This window comes from Numenius arquata, chromosome 4 (assembly GCF_964106895.1).
Source record: "Numenius arquata chromosome 4, bNumArq3.hap1.1, whole genome shotgun sequence".
In the NCBI taxonomy this organism is placed as follows: Eukaryota; Metazoa; Chordata; class Aves; order Charadriiformes; family Scolopacidae; genus Numenius; species Numenius arquata.
In genome coordinates this window covers 58,358,628-58,379,969 of record NC_133579.1, presented here as the reverse complement: position 1 = coordinate 58,379,969, position 21,342 = coordinate 58,358,628, and the positions used below count along the sequence as shown (strand labels likewise).

At 38.9% G+C, this 21,342-nt stretch overlaps 1 protein-coding gene across 1 annotated transcript in view; it reads right to left on the bottom strand.

Annotated features, from left to right (window-relative positions):
• The window catches only part of GMDS (GDP-mannose 4,6-dehydratase), a 425,970-nt gene that overhangs the window by 130,022 nt on the left and 274,606 nt on the right, over positions 1-21,342 (bottom strand). The window lies entirely within an intron of this gene.

The following is a 21,342-nucleotide window of genomic DNA, read 5'->3' as shown; positions in this document are numbered from 1 at the left end:
CAGGCAAGAGCATGTTGGGCAGCAGCAAGGGGCCATGTCACGAGGGCCACGTGTTTCCAAAGAGCCGTGCTCCCTGAGCCCAGACTGCTTCTGAGCAGAACTACGTTTTGAAGCAAATATTACTAAAAGTAATAACATCCTCCATGGCAACAGAAGATATTCCAAAGTCTGGTTGCAGAATGTGAAGCTCCCGAGCAACCTGAAATTACAGGTGACAAAAAACACCCACAAAAACAACCCACAGAAAGAGTGCTATTTCTCACCCACAGAATTGGCCTCCCAAGAACGGCAAAGGAGTCTATGCAAAGAAAAGTCAGTAGTACTTACTTTTTATAGTAGTACTATCCATTTTACAACACAAACCCACATACCTCACTGTTCAATATCCACTATCTTCTTGTCTCCTGACTTCTGTTTAATTACTGTTGATTAAGACAGATGCTGAGGAGATAAGTTTTTTAATGCCTGCTTTTATTTCCCAGGGCAAATGTTTATGCACGTAGTGCAACACCTTGTTCTTTTAATTTGGTTTAAGACATTATGCAAATGGGAAGATCTAATCAAATGACAAACATGTTAGCCACATGAATACCTGAGCAGCCTTTGGTCTTGCTCCCCTTAACACATATGATACAGGTGGGCCTTGATTATGCTTGTTTTATATTGGTATAATCTCACTAATTGAAGGGGAAATAATCCTGATTTATATCCATATGAGTCAGGAGGGCAACAAGAACCACAATAATGTAGGCATTAAAAAAAAATAACAAACAGAAAAGCTTTTCCTGCTAGATACAAATCACTGTGAAAGAAATAAAGCCAAACTTATTTACCTACACACACAACTATGAACTCATGCAATGAGACTATATAAATTCCCTATAGTGTTACAAGACTTCCTTCTAGTGAGTCAAACAGCTTTATTAGAAGAATTTGGTCAGGGAAAGAAAGGAATTAAACCTCCACATTCAGTTCAGGAGCAGCACTGAATTCATTCTCACTTATCACAGTGTGATTTTGCACTAGTAATTTTTTTTTCCCCTCAATGCTATTTTCCAAGATTATTTTTATGCTAGTGTAAGTCACTAATATTTCATCTATTTGCTTCGCTGCCTGGACTTACTAAATACCGTGCCTTATAAAACTGGGATTTAAATCTTCCCAGAATAAATGCATTTTATTTCTTGCACTGTCCCCTCCATCCCCACCCAAGGTTTCTACTATAAATGGCTGGTTATAGGCCAATCAAGAGCATAAAAGCAATTGAATAAATAAAACTATGAAGTAAGTGTAAAATATTAGTGTCCAGACCTGCAAGATGTATGCAGGTACTATGAAACTTCCACAGCTGTACAGGACTGGAGCTCATGCAGTGCCACAGGTTTAACAGGACCCGCTACCAATAAGAGTTTTATTTGCTTAATAAATTATATTCAAAAGCACAATAGTCCAGGCTCTTAGCTGTAAAATTGCCAAATATTGTCAATGACTGCTCTCTGGTTATAAATAATAAAATAATGTACAACTCGTTAGATTTTTGATTCCCTATGCAATTCTTTCTAACCATTACTCAGAAACATAAAAAGTGACTCTACATGATGTTTTATAGAGGTTATAAATTGCTATGAGGAGATGACATGGGATAAATTTGTAGGCAGGGTGAAAGGGACCCAGTGAAGCCAAATGTGTAAATTAAGAGTTCGGGCAAAGCGTGGGACTACATGAAACAATACTGAAATCATAAAGATAGACGGATAAGGATTAACTACAGCTAAAGAGGTTTACACGGATGGAAAAAAACCACTAATAGGCCTCTCCACTGAACGCAGATAAGTTAAATGTTGTGGGTAGTATATAAAAATCTTAAAATCAAATCAATTTCAAGTAACTTTAATGTCCAAAGTAAGATTAATTAAACTTGGAGAAGCACTCTACAATAGCCATCTCATTTAAATGAGCCAAAGTTGCAGGATTTTCTATTTACTTTTCAAGATGAGTTTTGGCAGCTCTACAATAATTTTACTGGACCATAGGGAAGATAAATGTTTCACTGGACAATGTTCCCAGAAAATTAAACAAGTTCCTTATTTCTTTTTATATAAAGAAAATGATTTCTTTTTTTTTAAAGAACACGTATTAATGCTTTTGTATTATACATTTACATACTTAATCAGCATATAAAAAACTACTTTGAAACTGCTGAACACAGGCTTGCAGGACTCATCACAGTATTTCCTTTTCTGCATTAGGAAATTAGACAGAGAAGTTTTTCCTTCAACACATATCTCATTCTTTTGAGTGACACTAACATCCAGAGAATACTGCAGAGCAATTTTTGCAGTTTTGTGAAATTCTGTGCGCTTTTCATAGGCTAGAATTGCCTCAGCTCCCAGGATGAAATCCTGAACCCACAATCATTCTCTCACACCTTAATGGAGGTCCGCGTCAGCAGGGGCATACCCACGAGGTTCAACAGGAGTAGGATTTCACCTCAACAGGAGAGGCACTTAAGTCACTTGTAGTGTCAAACGCTGAGGCTGGTGCATTTGGTTCTCAGTAGATATTAAATTGACTTAATAAAAATGCAAAGCATCCCAGAGCAGCCACTATATCGTCTCCCATGTTTCTCATGGAGACTTTCAAAAAAGGGGTTTTGTCTGCTCCATCCGTACAGTATTAAAGCCCTCTTTAGCAGGGCTGAAGCTGGCATCTCCTGTCCAAATGATTCCACATCCCCAGTGCTATGCAAGAAATGTAAACCCGAACATCTTGATGCATATTTCACTGCTGGGACAGTATCTAATAAACATTTCTCCACTGAGAAATGTGCCATTTCTTTTGGACAAAAAACCTGGTAGAAAATGGAAAGATATTTTGACAATCTCATTCATAACAAAAGCCTTCATCAACATCATTACTTCTATTATGGTATAAGAATGAAGCAAGATAAGTTTTTAGGGAGAAACTATAGATTTTATGAAGCCAAATTATACAATCTGGAAGCCCCCCACCCCTAATATGTTCATACATACAAGCATTTTTTTAGGTCTTGATCTACTTCAGTTAGTGCATTTGTTTGAAAGCCTTGCAGATGAGGCATAGTTTGTATGGAGGAGGTAGTACCATGTATTGCACTTTCTCATGCACTCTCCTCCTTTCTCAAATAGGGGGGAAGCACCCCACAACACTGAACATTTCCCACTAATAAATTAACTGGCACGGGAAAACCATTTCCAGTGCAATCACAGCAGCAGGGTACTCCAGTGGCAGAATATATGGCTGAATGTCAGGAGACTTTGTCCTATGTGCAGCCCTGCCATGATTTGACCTTTGGTATCTTTCTAACCATTCCCTCTTTCATCCTTTATCTGTCCTGTCTATAACAGATTGACAGTCCTTTGGGGCAGAGTCTACTCTCTTCCTACATATTTGTGTAGTGCCTAACACAAAGGGATCCCAATCTGCTTTTAGCACTGTGCAAACACACAACTGAAAATGCAGCTTCTTCCTCTGGGACCTTGCAATGTCAGGCAAGAGACAACAGAGATACACATCAAACAGACGAAAACCACAAGTTAATTACGAGCTCCAAGTGGTCTGTCTGAAAAGCAGAAGCTGGTTTGCTTTGCAAAATTTGGCTTCTACCAAATTCTGAAGGCCCCCATTAAAACTCTCTGAACTCTCCGCCAGTGATCATTTTTCTATGCTCTTTAAGTGAAAATAAACCAGCTTTGTGGTAGAATAAATGGAATCCCTTCTCAGGAGACTTTTATTGCTTATAAATTTGCATAGTGGAGCTCCAAAACTGTAAATGGGATATGGCCAGTCTTCTTCCATTTGAGCAGTTTTAGTTCCAGCATTACCTTGTACTTTGCTGGCGGTGGTTTTCATCTGTTGTCCCTTAGATCTACCCTTCTGAGAACAGACTATCCTTCTGTTGTACATATACTGTGTCCATAGACCAGAGATCCTGGACTAGGAGATCAGTCCCAAAGAACTACCTCAACATAAAAAGGAAAAGGCAACAGTTTATAAACAAGTTCAGTGAAACATCAACCACTGCTCGTCCATATTTATGCGATAGGGGAACTATCTGAAAGCAGACACACGAGCATTTGAATTCCCTGTGAGCTACAATGGTTATCTAAAGAAGTTTAGAAAATCCAAGATATCTGACAAAGGAGCTCATGGGGAACATATGATAGATTTATTCTAAGAGAAAAAAAAAAAAAAGCCTAGAAAAATATCTGATGTGAGCTGGGACATTTCCTATGCTTACACACATGCCACAAATCCCAACTGAGTCACAGGCAGCAGTAAGGGCATTTCCAAGGAAAGAATTTTGCAACCTCCTAGTCAGCTAACATTTTTTTCATGGCCAAATAAATTGGGTCCTGTCACTCTAAGACCTCAAAAAATCAGGACCTTGTAGAGCTTGCTAACTGTCATCTCTCACGTTCATGAAAAGTGTAATCTGCTGGGCCAGTAAAGAGCTATAAATATAATTTTTACCCTGTTTCTTTTTCATATTCCTGGCTCCTGGCCACCTGGATTTGAATAAATCCATCACCGGAAGATTCCACATGTTTGCTATTTGAGCAAACATCTGTTGGTTAAGCAGCTGTTCCCTTGGGAGTAGGGCCTGGCTGCTCCACCAGTCAGTTTGGTGGCTTGGTTCCCCTTGTATGCAAATGCACGTTGTTTTTATTAGCTCGTTCCTTTTCTCTCCAGCTACGGCAGAATCCACATTGCACTCTGACGTAAGCTCAAACGCTTGGTGCCCTTTTATTGCTCTGCTTAGTTCAGTCCTATTATTCTTCTGGAGGACTGCTAGCTTGCTGATTTTCCTGCTAAGGACTTCACCGACAATTATTTCTTTATCAAGTATATTCTGAAGGATTTTACTTTTTCTTTTTTTAATGTCAGGGAATGGTCTAGACCAGAAGTTTTTCTGTCAACATAGTCACTTTTTTTTTTTTTAATTATGTGGACCTAAATATGTACCATCCTTGGTCTACTTTCATAAGCGCTCTTAAGATCTTTCACCCCTCTTCTTTTTCTCCACCTTCTTTCTTTGTTTCACTGGAGGCTTTCCCACCTTATTATCTTTCTGCTCCTTCCTTTACTTTCCTCATAGCCTAGCCTCTCATTAACCACCTCCCACCATCTAAAACAATTGGTAATAAAATAAGTAATTACAAAATCAACAGTTGTGTAACACATACCAAACTAAGCATATACACACACACATATACACACACACATATATAATGTCTTTCTGAGCTATAGCTTCAGGCAGTTCGCAGACTCAGGAAGACAGTGTGGAATTGGTTATATGCTGTGCATTCATGAGTCATATCACCAGTCTAGACACCATTGCTTTAAACTTTCCTCTGAGGATTCAGCTGTCTACAAATGAAGTTAGTCTCTGTGTACAAGGCAATACCAGGCAGACATAGCACAGAGACTTGTACTGGTTTTCTGGTAGAAGAGATAGGGTCCATTGAGAAGAAAATGTCAATTTTATTCTTCAGACTGATTCAGTCCTCTCTTTTATTGAATAATCTGTATTTACTGTCAACATGCAATTTTTCTCCCTTACCCATTCTATCTTTTTCGCATATGCTTGTCCACTTGAGAAAACTCTTGTGCAGATGATTATGGCCAAGATTCTATGGATGAAATACCTAGAACACCCTGTTTCAGACAATGAATCTGCCATCTCCAATTATCCAGCATGATTTTCAGGTTTAGAAACATGTTGGAATATTTTCACATTAGAACTGGTTTGGAGGTACTGAGATTGTCTTAAGTGAAGAGACATTTTTAAAAATGTGGCTTTTCTCTTAACCAGACAATGCCAGTTAGCGCAATTTTAAAAGAAAAAGTCATCAGTTCTTCTCAGAGCTGCTCCTATTTTTATTTTAAAAAGCCGTGATAGTCCCCTTCCGATGACATCTGGAAGGGTGGAGTCCTCACAACAGGAGTCCCAAGGGGCTCACAGATTGGCCTGTGTGGAAGCAGTTGCAAGATAAAGGCCAGAAGTACTGAATGCAGAATTTGCTCCATCAATCAGTTTATCAAAACAAACTCTTATTTGAGCTTGAGGAGGCCAAGAGCAGGATTTTATCTTTGTCAAAGAACTATTTTTCTGTTTGTAAATTTTTTGTAGTAAAGGAAAATCTGAAGGAAAGCAAATCAATTAAGTTCAGTTTCCCTTTTATTTTTCCTTTTACTTTCAAAAATTTAGCTTCTGGGTTTCTCAGGAGGGAGAAACAAACCAGAGGAAAAAAAAAAAAATGTATTAGCTCTGGATTCACATTTTCTCTAGCTATCAGAAGACATCTGGTAGTTGCCTGGAAAAGAGGGATCATGCATCTGTGTGAAGACTGAAGCAAGCGCCTCCGAGACACGTGTCCCCCATTGAGAAGGATGCTTCCCCGCATAATTCCTCAGATTCGTGGCCTAATCTGCTGTTCAGCAGGGAGGGAGCTGTATCCAACTTCAGCTAATGTCTTCTTGTCACAGTTTTCATTTAAGGAGCCAATAGCTTTGGCTTTCTGGAGGCACCCCACATTTCCTTTTCTTCACGTTAAGTCGCTTTTTGGCAAAAGGTCTTATGATGGAGCAGAAAGCAGTGCATTAACCAGACAATTAGCTGAATTCCAGAACTGGCAGGCAAAAAATGAAATCAGAAGTCCTCACCACCAGCAATGCATTTTGCAAGCTGAGTTGTCCATTAAGCACTATGGCCACCTGGGCTAAACTGCAACGAGCACTTACTGCCAGCTGGCCTTGTCATCACTTTCCCTCTGAGCACCACGGGCTGCGCAGCCGGAGGAATAGACAGATGATAAATTGCAAAAAGAATTGGAAGACCTGTTGTCCCAGCAATTGAATTTTTTCAGACCAAATAAATGGACATTTTTCTCTTTCAAGGAAGCAAGGCAGCACATTTGCTTCAACCTAAGAGGAAGAATAACTGGGGAAATCGCCCACCCTCACCACACATAGATGGTGTGAAGGGAAGGGGGGTGCACCCATCAATCAAATGCGTCTGTCTCCGCTGAGAGGAGGAAGATCTGATGGCTGGCTCAAGGAGTCCTTTTCTAAATTTGTACTAGGTCTTATACTATTTTAAATAAGACCACTGTGGCCATGGGAGTTGAGCAGCTTTAAGCCTGTTTGGCAACATCCTCCTCCACCCATTTAGGGCCAGACCCAGCAAAGCATTTCTGCTTGCCCTTCTCTTTAAAGGTCTTGTATAGATCCTCTGAACTCAGTAGACTACTCCCATGCTTAAGTGCTTTGCCGAACACCAGCTGGAACAGCACCAGCTCAGCACCAATATGATCCTCCAAGGGCTGCATGGGTGTAAGCGTACCTTGCATGCTGGGATTACATTAGATGGACTCCTGGTCATCCCTACCAACATGAGAAGTCATAAGGAAGTCAGAAGATGAGCACCTAACTTTAAGGGCTACAGTGATATATGAGCTTAGTTGGTGGCTATTCGCACTACACCTTACACTGCTGTCAGACTGCTATTTTTTTGCCCAGACTTCTTTCTCCAAAAATGCTTTGGCAGAAAAGCTTGCAGGATGGAAAGAGACACAGAATCAGTGGAGCCAAACTCCTAGAATCCAAATTCCTAAAAGGTGCGTTATGGAATGAAATCTTAGAATAACAAATGAGCATGGGTGCTTTGGAGATACTTCCCCACAGCTTGAAACGGAGATGTGGGAATGTCTACGCTTGTACTCAAGCTGTTTGCATGTACATTTAGTAGAACTCTAATATTCATCACTCGGCAGAAATTGGGCTGATATTAAAGCAAATGTTTCAAGAGAAGATTTATGCCCAAATCTGCTTCTACTTAAATTGTTTCTAAAATATGAGTTCATTCACCATGCGCCTAAAGCAAGGACCAAAATGAAACAGCTGGTGTACGGACCAGAGGAAAGTAGTACATGCTTTATGAGAACTGCTGCATCAGCACTTTTTTTTTTTAACACACATGACTCTGCACTAGTGAGACCTCTGCCACAGACAAGATACCAGTAGTGTAAATTCAGGTTGCTTCTGCTCCTCTGATTTCATTAGAAGGTGAGACAGGAAGCCAGAGAACACAGGAGAAAGGTGCCACCATCAGCCCCTCCTGCCACTGGAGCATAGTGGAGAATTCAGGCCAGAAAGATTCATACCCATTGCAAAATGACAGACTTGCTCATGTTTCCAGCTGTAATTGATGCGAATGATTTCATCCCCAACAAGTCTTGTTCACTCAAAAGGAGCAGAAATCACCTCATAACTCCCTTGCGGTGGTGAAATTTACAAAAGAGACATAAAATGCACATGCAGTGCCAGGTTCTTATTCATTTAGGCAGGACTTAAACCCGGCAAATGGTCCCAGTAAGTTCATGGGGCTGGTCACAGAGCAAGGCATGTCATGGGACAAGGAACTTGTCTCACTTCTTGCCTTAAATTATATTATATTGACTGATTATGCACAGCACACCTCCTCTCCCCACGCACGCCGCCCCTGGTAAATCACTGGCCGATTCATCAGATGTGCATGCCTTTCTACTATCTTTAATAATTATTCTCCTCAAAACATCCACCACCACCAAAGTTTTTCCAGGTTACAAGTTAACCACCTGCTGAGTGACCAAAATGCTGGCCCAAAACTTCAAACACATTCCATTACTTTCATATGTGAGTAATTTTATGCTCAGGAATAATGTCACATGAGTCATAATATCCTTTGAATTCACTGTCTGAAGAATCAGAGCCCAGAAGTATCCTCAGTTCAACAGTTGCCATGTTTTCCTCTCAAAGAAAAAGAAAAGAACGCACCGCTGTTTGCCTTTTTCAGGAGGGAAGACGGCCAGAAATACTGGGGTTTTTATATTTGATGTATAAGTCATAACTAGAAAAATTTACCTTTTACTTGGAAAATTTTCCCCTTGTTTATATGGATAAAAGGTCTCCACAAAGACCAAATTTGATTGCTTTTCTTTAGCAACACAAAACTCAGTTTCACATATGAGCACAAAAGCAATTTTTCAAATTAATTCAGGCAAGCATTTAACTTACAAATTATAAGTTGTTTTGGCATTTTAATGGGAAAACTTTAATACAATCATGATACAAAATACTGGAAAATCAGCTCTATGCATGCTTGTAATAACTTATTTATTTATTTTTGATTCCTTGTAACTTGTTTGACTAGCTGGAATATCTCTTACTCTATCTAAACTTACAGTAGATGTAACTGGTACCTAGTGGCAGAGTAATTCTTTAGAAGGAAATATATTCTCTAAACACATAAATATGCGGTGTTATTTCCAGACCCTTACTAACACAAGTTGTACTGCAAATTTGAAAGCAGTAGTGACAAACTGCAATTAATGGGAAAAAAAATAATTTAGTATTGTCCATGTGAGAAAGCCATTCCAGCATGACCTGCCCTGACTCTGATTCAAGTAAGTCTTCAAACATGCAGTTAAGTACAAGCACAGATGTTGTTGTAAATAGGAAAGGGGTAGGCTACCCCATGAGAAATGAGCAAACTCTGCATTGCCCAAAATTAGAAGCTCATGGACTCCCTCCACCTGCATTTGCCCTGATATACACCATGGCAAATATAGAAGCTGGCTACTAAGCCAGCCAAGTCTCCATAAATCAGATGATCAAGCTGGGCAGTAGACCATCATAAGAAATCTTCAAGGTTTAGTGACTCAGTCACAAGGACAGCCTGTTCTGCAGAAAACACGCTATTTGTAGTCAAAACTTCTACACATCAACCATTCCTTGCAAGAGTTATTCTGCTCCTGGCACAATTATGCTGTTACCTGGAACAGAGATATGACTTACAAGTTCATTAGCCACACATTCTTTTTAATATCTCCTTGACAAGTAGTAATGACAATATTATTAGTTATAATTAGCTTAGTTACAGGATCCAAAGCAGTCTTCTAAATCAATCATCTGGAATACACCTCATTGCTTAGTTCAAAAAGGCCTGGACTTCTTCAAATAGAGGGTTTGAAAAAAATCTACTTATTTGCAATGTGTAATACCTTGAACCAAAATAGCTTTCCTTAAAGATTTTTTTTTCTTCTCTTTCAGCACAAAACGCACAACACAACTTGACAAAAGGGAGACTCCCCTGCGTAGGATAACGACTTGTTACTCAGATCTTGTGTGCCGAGATGAAAGTGGGCCTGCCAGGGATGAGAAAATAAATTGCTAATTCTAATACCCTTGAAACAATCATTTAATTTCCAAACTTAAATTATTTCAAAAGATACACACTTCTAAATTCAACACAAAATACATTTGAGTAATGATCCTTGCATACGGCTGAAGGCTGCAAGAGGCAACATGCTTCAGAGCAAAGCTATGGTTTATTCTGACACTGACAATTAAAACAATATCCAAAAACCATGATAATTACAAATGAAAGTTCATTACAGACATTTTATTTGTAGTATATAACTGCATAATTTCTTCCGCCCATTTTCAGATAAAGTTCTTACAAGCCGACATTTACCAATAGCCCCAGCAGGCACACCTAATTGACCCTAATACTCAGCTATGCCACCAGCTTCGTGTCTGAAGAGGATGACGTTACCATCCAGTGGAAGCTTCCAAACTTTTACAGCAGGCCAGAGGTTCAAGTCTGGCAGACAGTTGTACAAGACAGACATACTGGAAGCTGTTTACAGTGATGCTAAGAAACACTGGCCTGAACATACTCCAGGTTCTACAGGAGGCACAAGCAAGCGGGTTTAAAGTCATTCTTGCGGTAAAGCTGGAAGAAAGGCAGCGTACCAAACCCTTCCCATTTGTCAGGGTATTTGTCTCCAAGGCAGAATCCGCTTTCATGTTAACTGATGTACCCTTAATAGGCTGAATAAAAATGTTGGTATCACACATTCCAGATGTAAGACAAGACTAACATGCCAATTGTGTGACGCAAGCCCAACTGACCTTTTAAGAAATGCTGGGAGGACAGGGGATGATTAGATGCCTACCCAGCATTCTTTCCCTTAAAACTAATAGAAGACCTTCCAATAGAAATGAACTTCTGATCAAATTTAACAATCAGTTGCAGCTACTCTTTACCTAAGAAACAAATATGTATTTGGAAATAACATAACTTGTTTGTCTAGATGTAGGATTTTAATGCTGCCAGTTCTCAGGGTTTTCCTAAATTAAATGATGGCTTTACACAGCTTTCCCAAATGCAACATCCTCTGGTTTTTATACAATTCTGTCCTTAATTAGTGCATTGCTGGATCAATTTTATGTTTCAAATACTAGTTACATTCAATGCTACTTTTTCCTGTCTTCTAAGGCAGACTAACCCTCAAATAGAGAAAAGGACATGACTTCATAGGTGACTAGCAGGCTAAATTAACAGATGGGAGATAGTAGCAGAGCATACTATCAGCTCATTATCAAATTAATTCAAGTTGTCTCGTTTTTCCCAAAATTCAGGCTTTGAAAGGCTTAGAATTAGCCCTAATAAAGGATTCACATTAAAAAGTATCTTTAAGTAAATAGCTATAGTACCCTACTGCTCCTCCGAATACCTCCAGTCCAGGTATTGTACCCTGTGCAGCCTTACTGGTTACAAGCTGCATTGTCAATGCCCAAGTTGGAGCTTTGTCAGTTGCTTCTACCAAATATCCTTTGCATAACACCTACATGCAGTTTTAATTCCTTCAAAACTGTTTGTAAACTGGATCCATACTGAATGAATAGCTAAATGTAAAATATATTTTCTGTTGTTCTGTTGATATTTACAAAACTTTAGGTGAAAGGGAAGAGCTTCCCTTTCTGCTCCAGAGCCCAGGCTTAATGCTTTCATGTTAAATGATCCATTAACACTTGTAATAGATAATGACTTTGAAAAAACCCATAATATACTTTATACATATATGCTAACATGTAACTGTTCTACACAAAATGCAACAGCCATAATACTAGTGAGAACTTGATCAGGATAGGAAAATTGATGGGGCAGCAGGAGGAGGGAGGGGGGATATGGAGAAGATGCAGCAGGAAGAGAACTACGTGTTTTTGATAATAAACAACAAAAGTCAAACTTTATAGACTATAAGAGACTTTGTGAGAAAGTAAAAGAGGTAATTGTTCACATTCCGAACATTTTGATATATAAACTGTGCAACCATCACCCATGAATAGCCCAGCTGTTAACAATTTTTTTCTTTTTTTTTTTTCTTCAAGATAATAATCAAGCTTCATGCCAAGCAACTTTTCTCCAAGTGAATGATATTTTGAAAGCCTGGTCAAAACATAGCTGTGACATAATAAGTTTTTAAAGAGCGCAAGTTACTCTGAAAAGATCCCAGTTTGGGTTTGAAAGAAGACCCAGTTTATAACCCAATTAGGAAGAAAGCACTTTCAGGCTTTCACTCTAGTGGAATTCTCAGAGAGTCTCCCAAAAAAGCCAGTCCTGCACGCACATCTGTTTCCAGTGCGATGCTGGTATGCAAACTATTGTCTATTGGAAGTGTGTTGTGGTAACGTTTGCCAGGGTTAAAGACTGGGTCAATTTGATCAAGAAGCTAAAATTAGCTTCTGTGTGTTTTCCTGAAAAGAAAAAAAAAAAAAAAAATACTGTAAAGCTCTTTGTTTTCCTTCAAGTCTTGTTCTCAGATTTCTCTTTGGCTGTGTGAACTACCATAAACCAGACGTTTCCAAAATCTACTTCTTCCTTACTTGTTCATTTTAATCGATGCAACAACAGCATCAGTCATTAGCTTCTATATAATTCAAACAGTCTGATTCCATATTTCATTCATCACAAGAGTTTAAAAACTCATCAAGGCACTCAAAATACCTGCAGTGAGACGGATGCAAGGAAAAAGGTTTTGTCTAGTGAAACTAAAACAAACAGAATAATTTTAGCTACTAACAGAGCTTAGAAAAAAAAGACTTTTTTTCTGATAATGATTTCTGATAATGATAAATTTGTGGATGTTTCCAGAAATGTTTTAGTCCTTTGTCTTTTAGTCCTTTAACTATCCATCACTTATATCTGCTATATTACAGTCATGTACACGGGAACATTTTTATATCTATTTTCATAAGAAACACAACAGCTAATTTATTCTTAAAGCACTTAATTAAAGGAAACATCTTTATATGGAAATATTTACTAAATTAAATGCCGGTAACACTGTGCCTGTTTATGAAAGCTTTTAATTAAAAATATTTAAATTACTTAAAGGTAGAGAAAAAAAAAGTATTAAAAAAAAAAAAAATCACACTACAACTGTACCTGTCATAGATCATTTGGTTCAATCTTTACTGACCTGAGCATAGCAGGTTCAGTTTGAGAAGAGGATCCCCCTTCCCCAGTAAGTAAAAAAACCACAAAGGCAAAATAATCTTCACACATTTTGCTTACACACACTCTCCAAGTAAGGCTTCTACAACGGAGCCATTTGAAACGTTCATTTTAAAGCATTATAAAGACAAAGATGTAAGTATGAGAACATACAATAGAATACAAAGGGCCTGGGAAAAAAAGTCAGCAGAGGCCCTGATCCTGAAAATGATGTCACATGAATACTTTGATAACTATGAATAATCCCAAGAACTGTAGTGGGAACTACTTTACATGTGTAAATATTTGTAAGTTTGGTGCATCAAAGCACAGAGTATAACAGTAAAAAGTTACTGTAAATACTTACTGATTGGTTGGCATTTCCGTAAATTAGGAGACAAAAAATCTTGGTTCTTCAGGATATGGCATCTTAAAAAGCAATTGCTCTTTGTACTGGCTTGAATTTTGTCAATATTGATGGCCACAAAGGCCCATAAGAAAAATCAAAGAGTTATTAAACTGGCTCAGTGAAATAAAGAAATTACTGGAAATGTCTTTCGTTTCAACCACACTGTACAAAGTAGCCTGAGACCAACACTCACTCTTTGCTGTGGATTCTCTGCTATCCACAGAAATCTCCCTTCTTTTACAAATGACTAGCTAATCTTTTAACAGTTAAAAATGGATAGGTTCTTGTAAGGCAGTGTGGAATTATGTGTTTTTTTTCTGAATGAGCAGTAATTTTAGAACTCATTTGCTAAGTTAGCATTAAAACGGCAAAATTAGAAAAACACTAGCTTGTCATGTTGTCAATGTTCAACAGACTACCTTGAATTTAGTGAACATGTTTTCTATTTAATCAGCTATAGATGCAGGACCAAACTGAAGTTAGCTAAGCAGAAGAGAGATCTTACTGAAAATTGTATGCTTATTAACAGGTATTTAATTGCCTTTTTGCATGAACTGCACACATCGGCCTACTTCTGTTGTTTCAAGTACAGATTTGCCCTCACACACACAAAAGAAGTCTATAAACTTTCCTATAGTCCTTCAAATTTTGCAGGAAATCTGTCTTTTGAAGACAGACAAAGCTTAATAGATTACAAGTTAATATCTATATTTTCTGGCTTTTCAAACTGTATTATGCTATTTTTTCGTAATTTTTAATCTTACTGTATAGATATTTAAATCTGGTGTACAGATGTGATACACTGTTACCTTCATCATCCTTGAAAGGAGAATTAAAACCAAAAGAGATATACATGCACACCTATGTTTCAGATCTATTCCAATAAACTGGACTGAGAAAAGTTTACTGGTATCAGAGATAGAAATGCAATATCAGATATAGAATCCCTGATATCTCTCTCTCCACCTCCCAAAAATAAACAATTGTTTAATTTCCTGTGCAAGTATTCTTGTGGTGAGTATTTTATGGTGTACCTCACTCCATTTCTTAGACACGAGTTACAGTCTCTGGAGGTGATCATGTAAAGTTACAATATTCCTAGTAAAAATCAAAGGCCACTTGCTTAAGAGCTTGAAGCATCTGGTTCTACATGAAATGCTTTCATGCAGAGTTTTCCCATGGACTGTCTGGGCCACAGACTGTAGCTGAGGGGAGCTTCTCCTTGAGAAACAGAAATACAGGCAGCTTTTGGCTTTCCTGGGAATGTTCACCATGTCCCTGGTTTTATTGGAGATACGCCTATGAAAGTTAAGAGAGACTGAGGAATTTTGCACTACAGTGAGTTCAACTACATGCAAATGCTTATCTGGAAATATAGCAACATCTTTCAATTTGTCAATCAAGATGCACTTCAAGCAAGAGATGAACTTTGTCCTTTTTATGCCCAGAAAGAAATGCTAAAAAATATATGTAACATCAGTAACATTTAGAGCTGCTCTTAGCAAAAGAAGAGTCCATCATTACTGAGACAAACAGGGTATATCACTGATGGAAAACAGGAAACTAAAGGCACTCTCTCTCTCACATTTGGCAATGAGTTTGTGATACCTGAGTGACGTATATCCCATCCTCCAACATAGTCTCAGTTTACCTGTCTAGCTCCAGCTGGGGTAAGGAAATCAAGGGACTCACCTGTTTCTTCTATTGAAGGTCATGCCAAGACCTTTACTAGTTTCCTGTAGGGACTGAAATCATGCTCTGCGTAAGGGACCAGAGACAGCCACAGGCACCCAGAGTGTGCTCCAGTTGCTTGGAGAGGGCACCACAACCTCCAGCACAACCCAGGCTCTGCAGTTGCACAGCCAAAACAACACAGTGGGTTTCAGCGGCTTTAATTCATGGTCCTTTCTGGCTGTACCCCCTGTGGTTCATCTGTGTGGAGAAGTATGCTACACCAATGAGTTTCCAAGCCTAACCATGATCTTTATGCAGATTTTCAGGACCAGCTTTTCTTCTAAATCCCACAAATCAGGTAGTTGAAGATTCAAGGCTTAATTACTATTTGTGACTACCATTTTTGCATCCACAGAACAGGGAAGTAAGAAGAAACCTTAAAACAAGGCCATAACCTTTGCTACTGCTTCCAACTATACTAGGTTTCCTGAGAAACGCTTATCTATGCATACAGGCCTTGTTTAAGCTTAACTTAGTGTTTTAGGTAACAAGACATTCCCTCATACTTTGTCCTGCATTTCATTATATGCTTGCTCTATTTCAGCTACTGAGGAGTATGCAATCATTATTTGCTTTGGATAAGATACCTTCTTATTGTACATTTCTCATTGTATGCATTGCCCTGTTATTAAGGTAATTTGAAACAGCCACGTGCAAAGTAACAGGGGAAATCTCTCTTAGTTTAATGCCTCATCCTGTGGGCACAATTGTGTTCACATTATTCAAGCTGACTATTATGTTATTACAGAAATGTTCTTGTTCAAGTGAGATTCAGTATTTTTTCTTAAAACAGGCAGGTTATTAAAAGGCAACGTTTTAACTGCAGTATTGACTCTCATATATAAGTACTAAAAGGAAGGAGAAAAAAAAGTTGGCTAAATACAAAAAAATCTAATTTAGCAAAAGTAAAACACAGTGGAGCACCAAAAGGCAATGTAAAACTTGCTGAACAGCTTCTGTAACAGCACCATTTGATGGGGTCCATGAGAAAAAACATTCTGGAAAAACATTACATGTGCTGTGCTCTTCCCCTCCCTCCCACCTCCCCCAAAAAAAAAACCAACCCCAAAACCAACCAACAAATAAACCTGAGCCAAAAAACCTCCACAAACCAAAGAGCCCCCAAAACAGAAGAGGAGAGAAGTTATCATTTTCTATGGAAGAAGAGTTAACATTTTTCTGTCTCCACAGCCACCATACAGATCACCTATTTATGCAGTAAAGTGTGAGGGCCACACAAGAAAGGAAGTCTTCAGCTACTGAAGATCATTAGCAGCAATGAGGGAGGCCGCTGTCAGTCGCTTTGGACTAGTTTCTCTGGACACTTGTACAAAGGAGGGAAAATTATCGGCGCCACTGGGCCTCTGCCCAGGTCATCCTACATCTGAACACATGAAACGTTATGCCATGAGAATGAATGCCCTGGAAGAAGTCGAGGGGTGGTTTGAGCCCCAGTGTACATTAATCACACTGAATGTGGTCTCATGCTGGGATTCACAGCCAAGGCAGCCAGCAAGGTTGACTCCTCTGAGAAGGGGAGGCGTCAGAATAATATTAGAAGCATCAAATGTCCTCCCTTTCCCTGGTATGGAAAGCTCATCTAGGAGGTGTCAGGATAAAACATGAGAGCTGCAGTTGTACTTAGAGACATGAAGGAGTGATTCACTGTTTCATGGCACAAGTGGAGGAGGAGGCTGCAATAAAAATTTTTACAAGGTGAGATCTAAACCCTGAACGCAGCACAGGATTACAAAGCCTTTTTTGTCTTTTCTCAGTTTTTTTTTTTTCCTGAGAGAGCTGAGAGTGTTGTAATTAAACTGTAAGTTTCTTTAAACGAAAGCACAAATGATTATGTTCCTGACACACCTGCTTTATGAAAGTTACCCACACACTCATGCATTTTTGTTGACCTGTACTCTTTAAGAAGGAATCCAAAAGTCTTAAAAGAGGAAAAGAACGCTGCAAACTGCTACCCATGAATGGCCACCTTTTAATTACTAAGGAAGATAACACAAAAGATGAAGTGAAGGGAACGTAGTAGCATCTCCTTCATGTCTCCTGGGGAAAAAAGCCAACAACCAAACCCTTGGTAAATGCATACTTCTGAGAAAAAGAAGTTATTTAGATTTTATAAATATTAAAGTATAACTGCTGATATATTAGCTCTTTACAAAATATGTTAATTAGCATTTCTTGTCTGATTAATTTTTTGGAAGATACTAATAATGGTAAGACCTCTGATAGGATTACTTAAAATTTAATGGATCATGACAGAAATATATCTGCCTGACAAGGCCTGATGAGCCAATAATAACACAGTAATATTTCACACACACGTTCTATTCATTCTGGAATTAAGTCATTTAATGACAGCTAAAAATCAGGGGAAATCATCACAAAATGATAAATTACACAATTAAAGCACTAAATTTTCACAGAAAAACAGAAGAAAGAAGGAAAGAAGATTTTCTTGTGACCTGAACATGCTCACTCCTCCAGTGACAAATTTAGGATTATTTCTTATTTCTGCTGTCCAAACAATTCCAAATTTCAAACAATTCTCTGTCTTGCCCAAATATAACAGATATTTAACATGAAGCCACATCTAACTCCCTGACACCCACTTAAAAACCCAAAGCTAAAATGTGCTGAGATTCAACTTTGAATACTCTAGCACAAGCAGGAATGTTTTATTGATGAGATAATACTGCTTTTAAGGTTATGTAGGACTGGTGAGAGGTAGAACTGAATCATACCATTCTGGACTTCACTGAGCTGCAGAATAGCTTAGTGTTTATTACAGTTAAAAAATAAAATAAAAGGCTCATATTCAGCATTTGTTGCATGCATGCCATGTTGTCCAAGATATGTGCTGTATCTACTTTCGGCTTAAGTGCTATATCACTCAGATAAATAGAATATCTTTTTTTTTTTAATGTTAGATGGCCCTGTCTTCCCTGCTCAGAAAATATTCCAGGATCTTGGCTACAAAAAATTATGTCAATTTTTCAGGTAATCTCACAGAGATTTAGAAATATAATTCCATATGCAAGTGCTGAAAAAAAGTCAGGCCCTGAAAAATTCACAGGTGTCGAACACCTTACTCATTGTGGAAGCTGGAAAGGATCACTTATAAGCTTGCCTTGTTCCTATGCTCTTTTCCCAAGCTGTCATTATTGGCCACTGACAGTGACAGGGCATTTAGCAAGATGAAATTCTGGTTTGAGCCAGCATGGCAGTTCCTGTGAATAGTTAATACACTGTTGAAAGTTCAGTATTTTCATACTAGTTACTCTCAAGATTTCCTCATAATCCTCCATGATGGCACATTTCTCTAATCCTTCTCACTCCATCTGTAGACCAGCTGGAGTCTGATATATCCCCGGTCTGATGTTTCTTTAGCATATATATAAACTGACTTGCACACAGAACTTTTGCTGACTATTTTAGTTCACCTCTCTATTTTCCCTCTAGGTAGGAAAGCATTGGCACTTCGTGTCTGTCACTCTGCTGGTCCTCATTCAAGCAGGTTTCCAGAAGAATGCTCTGGAAGCCAAACGACTTTCTTTGACTGCAGTGAGCCTTGCTTCTACCTCCCAACAGAAAACAAACTCACTCTCTGACTCTTTGCGTTTCCTTCCTGTTTCCACTTACTGTTTTTAATAAGAACATTCCGACCTTTCAAGCTGTCGCTTGCTGTGGTGCCAGGACCAAGAAAAGATAGCAGGGTAAAGCATAGAGAGCTCATTGATGAGTAAAGATTTATGGGTTCCAGCTGAACTCCCCTAGAAAGAGAATGCTGCTTTGGGTGATTTAGGACACCTGTGGTCCCAAACTCCAAAACCTGTTCCCAGTGACTGTAAGGACCCAGACTCGGCTAACAGTCTTCATCCAACTTCTGAATAGGAACTAAGCACCCTGCAACAACAAAGAGGAATGGAGCACAAGGACAGCCTGAGATTAAATAGGACTTTTTTTTTTTTTTTAAATGGCAAAAATTCAAACAGAGATTGAAGTGGTATGGATTGCAGGATTGACATCTTAACAGAAGGGCAAAAGCAATTCTTGGTCAAGTGGGAGGTGTCCCTGCTCGTGGCAGGGGGGCTGGAACTCGATGATCTTTAAGGTTCCTTCCAACTCTAACCATTCTAAAGTTACTAAATTATTTTAAAAACAGCACCAAGACAGAAATGCACTGAAACTTTCTCGGACTTTGGAGTCTCCCTTTGGGTGCGATTTCTCCTTCCTAACTTTCTGGACTTTGTCCCTGAAGATCTTTAAAGGCTGGAGAACTGTCCTCAAATATATGTCTGAGCTTGAAATGACAAAGAGTTTCAGAAGAGGGTCTTGGCCTCAAGAAGGTTGCAGCTGGAGTTTGGCAGCCATCAAACCATAACATATGCTACATCTGTTGAGGAAAGTTTTCAAATGAATAGATGTAAAAATGGTAGTGTGGAAAAAAAGCAAAGCTAACGCAATACTGATCATCTGGCCCCTACATGATGACAGTATTATGTATTTTAAGTTTACGAGCCATACAAATACTATTACATATTTTAAAACATGCTAAAAAATAAAAGTAATTACACTATGATGGTGACAGTTTATTGTTTGCAGGTGCACAGCGCTGGAGGGTCTGGCTCTCTGGATTAACAAGCAACAGCACTGGCAGATGACTGACAGCTGTCAGTCATCTCGCCTAAACTAGATAAGTACCCCAGAGATGATGCAACAAAGACAATGCAACAACCAGAACTGAAAAGCACAGGCATAGACTGGAGAGTAGATGCACAAGAATCCAAAGCTCTAGGAAATGTCTTTTAAAAAAAACCAATATTTTTTTTGGCCATCCTCAAAAGTATTAAGCCACAGGAAATGCAACTGCTCTGCCTGGTATTGTTCAGATTCCTATGTAAGCTATCAGGTTACAGTCAGAAATTACTAGGCAAGTGGTATGTACAGGCTGTGTTGTCACATCCTAGAAAGGTGAGATTGTCCCACAATTGATAGGAGAACTTCCACGAAGTATGAAGACAAGAAATTCTCTCTTGCAATAATTTGTCCTTTGAGTAACAGAATTAATGATGTCTGTCTTCTCACAGATTTATATTTTTTAATGTCCTTCCCCATCTCAGCTGCTTCCTCACTCCTCCAACAGCTCCTGCACTTGTTATGTTCCCTATAGCACCTCCCCAAGCAAGAGATAGCATCTGCTAGAGCCAGGCGAGAGTGTAAGTGTGTGCTGTCCAACCAGGCAACTTCTGTTAAACAGAATGGACAACAGCAAAGTTGTACTAACCAATCCCTCAGTGGGGCATTAATTTCAGTTCCTCTCCCTTCCCCAGTCACTGATTTTCAGACTTAAAGAAAATTAATTACCTGTGAGACTTTCATTTGAAATTGTCTAGCAGGTTCAAAAGCCCCTAGGGAGGAGGAAGGCACAGAAAAACAGCGTGATTGCCTAAGCCTTGTTTCCTTAGGAAACCAGCCTAAACACACATTCAAATGAGAAACACCAACTGTAAGCTTCCTCTGGTCTGGTCCCTTAATCAGCAAACATTAATACTTGTGTGGAAACAGAGGGGAGTATAAAGAAGTTAATTTCCAGGGAAGGATTTCCCCTTAAGATATCACTACTGTTCTCAGCCTCTTTGACCAATCTCAGCACCTCTACATGCTGCAGAAAGGTCTTGCTTAGAGCATACTTTCAATAAGACAATGCACTCGCAAAACAGCTGGAAGGGTAACTGGCAGATCTGGGTGAGAAATAGCTATCTCGTTCTTAATACTCTTTCTGCAATGTTGAAACTTTCCCACTTTACACTGTTATGAACCC